The sequence below is a fragment of the Gekko japonicus genome, unplaced genomic scaffold (assembly GCF_001447785.1).
Source record: "Gekko japonicus isolate JY-2015 unplaced genomic scaffold, Gekko_japonicus_V1.1 scaffold14, whole genome shotgun sequence".
In the NCBI taxonomy this organism is placed as follows: Eukaryota; Metazoa; Chordata; class Lepidosauria; order Squamata; family Gekkonidae; genus Gekko; species Gekko japonicus.
This window is the reverse complement of record NW_015176452.1, coordinates 216,772-221,071: the sequence shown is the minus strand read 5'-3', so window position 1 is coordinate 221,071 and position 4,300 is coordinate 216,772. Positions and strand designations below refer to the sequence as shown.

General features: G+C 34.4%; 1 protein-coding gene across 2 annotated transcripts in view; it reads right to left on the bottom strand.

The window, feature by feature from the left end:
• IGF2BP2 (insulin like growth factor 2 mRNA binding protein 2) overlaps nt 1-4,300 on the bottom strand; it is a 122,029-nt gene that overhangs the window by 115,059 nt on the left and 2,670 nt on the right. The window lies entirely within an intron of this gene.

The window sequence follows — 4,300 nt, the reverse complement described above, 5'->3', positions numbered from 1 at the left end:
TCAGCAGTAACAGAAGAAGTCCTTCCTGGACTAAGAGCAAGAATTTTAATTTAGAAATTAATACAACCTCTGTGTAAGTTTATATTTTATATTACAGTATCACATTCAAAAGACAGGCAGCTAAAATGATGTGTGGCCTTTCTTCTGCTTTAATAACCCTTGATGCCACCTTCTCCCGCTAGAATATTAACGAGCTACTTCTATTAGAGCATTCTCAACCTTTCCACAGTTCCCTGGATCCTTATGCTTTTATGATGCTTTATATTCAGTAACCACCATTAAAGTGACTCATAGAAACAACATAATCCAGACCAGAGATTCCAGCCACTCCTGGAGAACCCACTTTATAGTTACAAAAAGTCATTTATCAGATGGGAACAGTGAGTGACTCAACATCTTACAATCAAACAGAAGTTACTATAATAACAAAATGTGTATTTGTTTCTCTGAAAGCAGTTTTCATTTGTTCCAGTAATCCTATAATTAAAAATGACTTGCTAATATTTTTCTACTGGTTTTTTTTAAAGGAAGACTTTCAACAGGGTGTAAAATTAATTTTTAAAATCATATTACTATACCCCCATGTAACTGATAAAATACTATTTTATACTGGCAAAATGACATCCAGCTTCTGACAACCAGAATATGAAAAGGCTACTTGTCTCATATAATAATTTTTAAGATCGGATTACAAGAATGCCTTGCCTTTATTGCATAAGGATCTATTCTATACTCTCAGAAATACACTTTCCCCCAAACTTATGCAAAGTTACACCTATTCTATTGATGTCAATTGACTTATGAGGGTGTGACTCTGCTTAGAGTAGTACTATAAGTCACTTTATTGCAGGAAATTATCAAACTTGGAAGGAACCCTTAACTTTTAAACTTTTAAAATTAAAATGTTTTCTTCTGTAATGGCACTGAAGTATTTTCATCTGTAGCTACACATTCTAGAAAAACAACTTTAAATCTTTTGTTCAGTTATAGTTGATGGCTTTCTAGTTATGTTTGTTGTTCTGTGTTCTTAATATTTTTCAAATAAACTATAGGATAATTTTATACTAATTGCACAAATTATTTGCTACATTGTTGGTACATTTTCCATGTTTCTAACCTCTTTATATAAACAAACATAGATTTGGACAAGAAATCCTGTCAGTGCTGCACCATAGGAATGATAATATGATATAAGCTTTCTACTCAGAGTGTGTAATTAAACCAAAATCAGTGTTTTAATGTAAAACACTTGTGTAAAATGCTTAATTCTAATAATAATTTTATATGCAAAGCTCCTAACTGAGCACAATTTCTTTAACAGACTACATTAGTTCTTCACCAAACAAATGTCTCTCTTTCATCTAGATTTAAAGTTGCTATTGGAAATAGATATGTCACACAGCATTTTCCTTTTGCGCTGTGGCAGATACAAAAACAAATGTAAATAGGAGACCTTTCTGAAACATTCTTTCAGAATAAATCATTTGCATCACAAGACTGAAAACTGTGGACATTTAACTCATGAAAGACGTAATAGCCTTTTGTCTGCAAGTATCTTTGGCTGTATGACCCATTGCTAGTATCCTCCCCCCCCCCCCCCCCCCCGCCATGTGGTGGCAACCATTTTCAAAGCTACCTCTGCCTGCTTCCTCTGCATACTTGCTAAAGAAAGGCATTCCAGATACAAAGTAAATCTTTACATTCTTCTAAAACCTCACTCCATATTAAAATCATAAATAGTGTAGGGGCTTCATATACACCAAGACAGTGCTCCTAACCCACTTAAAGCAATATACAAGCAATTTACAAATCCTAAAACATGCTTAAGTGGAAATATGTCTTGCAGATTTTAATGATTTCACTCCTCTTCCATACAACTGAGTTTAAGATGTAGAAGTGAGCTCTGTCTCACAAAAAGCTGAATACCAGAACAAATGTTAGTCTGTAAGAAGGCATAGGAGTTCTGTTTTGTCTTTTGCTACAACAGACTAACACAACTACCCCACTGGAAATGATGAGGGAAAGCTGTGAAGTGCAGAGAAACACAACAGTGTCCTGTGGCATCTTAAAGATTAACACATTTATCGTGATGTAAGCTTTTGCAGATGCATCTAATGAATTTTAAGAATTTCATGAAAACTTATTCCACGAAAAGTCTGTTAGCATTTGACGTTTCACAGGACACTTGGGGTTTTGTTTTTCTCATTTTAATGGAACACCCTTCTAAATAAAAATGGACTACAGCGTTAAGCCCAGCCTTAAGAACATTTAGAAACAAGTTCTATTAAATTTAAACTAGATTTGCTTCCAACTTTTCTGTAGTACTTAATGTAAGTGTAAAATAATTTCAAGTGTAAAATGAGTGATTTGTAGCCTGCAATGGATTACAAAACAGATCTCTCTAGAGTACTTTTGATCACTAAGGGCACTCACTACATGACCATACATTTTACACTCTCAGATTTATACAAGTAATGATAAAATAGCTCCCTACTATATATCTGAAACATTTTTATTTTAAGCCATCAGAGGCTACTATTCTGTAAAGGTGATAAGAACTTAACATCCAAAGTGAATATTTCACAGAACCAAACTCCACACTAAAATTTATGGGGATGTTCAGTCAGCAAATGGTATTGGACTGGATTCTCCGTATTCAGTGATCCATTCACACAAAACCTGATTTTACTCAATTCATGAAAATGTTACTGAACTTCTGAAAATCCAGCTTCAAACACTGTAATAGTCCTACCAAAAAACACAATGATAGATTCCATTGGCCATTCTCAAACTACAAAAAACCTTTATGATTCAAAAGCCAGATTGAACTTTCATATCTTTGATGCAAAGATACCAACGTGCTAAAATTCTATAGTGATAATTCATTTTATTTATTTACGTTATTTATAGTCTGCCTTTCTCACATGGACTCAAGGCAGATTACACAGAGTGAGTCAGCACCATCAACTAAATGGGATATTGAGTAACTAATGCATTAAGATATTAGAAGACTGGAAACCACCAGAAAGAACAGGAGCACAGCATAAGTGTTAACATGAGATACTGAGTGGCCCAGAAATTACATAATGGGATCCTGTTTACAATGACTTTGTGACTTGATCCCAGCACAATTTGGGCAGTGGAAGAAACTTATCCCTTGGGATTCTTAGGCAGGAAGAGTAACCAGCATAGCCAAAAGTTATTAATTTCTTCCTCCACTTCCACCCCAGCAACTGTTTCAAATGGCAGCACAACATCAAACTCCTCACCAGGCTGCAGGACGAATAATATCAGTTTTCATCATAACATACAGAAAGCACCTTCTTCAAAAGACATGGAACAAACTGGACTTAGAATTACTGACTTGATTCTGAAAATTTGCCTGCAATCATGTTTTGTGGCAAAGCAATCAGAATAAGCATATTTAATGACTAGAGTAGGTCATAAGCAGGACACACATTGCCCATGCTTCTGCCACTTCTGTATGGAAACTCAGTTTTTCAGTGTTTCCCTCACAAAACAATAACTAAGGCTAGCAATGCTCTCCCATAACACTTACATGAGCTAGGATTTACAAACAAGAACAATAAGAATATGCATTTCAAACGCTACAGAAGTTATTCACAGAATAATTACATGGAAGTAAAATCAACTAAATTCTGTGGCTCTTATTGCTAATTGTTAGGGTATTAGAATTCAATACATGGAAAATAGTGCAAACACTGAAGAAAAAATGATAGCAAAGAAGTCAAGCATAGCTGAAAACAGGTTTATTTTTTCTATATCTGGTGCCAGTTTAATGGAATATCAGAATGGCATCCATTTCATGGGTACTTCTCATGTTCAGAAATTACTCATACAAATTATCTGTGTAACCCAAGTTTTGGGTTGGCATCAGTTTCTGCGTGTGCACACACAATTCTCACCATGTGATTTTGTTTCACAGACAGTATGCTAATGCTTACATTTAAAACAGAGTTTTTTTGTTTTTAAAAACTATGAAAAAGAGAAAGTATCACATCTGTGGGAAAGTTTATATTTGCACGATTCATACATTTTCAAACCTGCATTTTCAGTGTCAGTTTTTATATTATGTGGGGGGATTCACTAAGAGAAATTAAGATACTGATGCTTTTTCTGAAAAATCAGAGTTTGCTTTTTACTATCTTTAAGGCAAACCAGTTATTAAGAGTGAGGCTTTCATAGCAATAATTGGTTTCCGTGTCAGCATTTTCCCAGTAAACTACAGAAAACTTGCTACACTGCTTGTGATAAAGAATTATTTTTACTGTTAAAAACA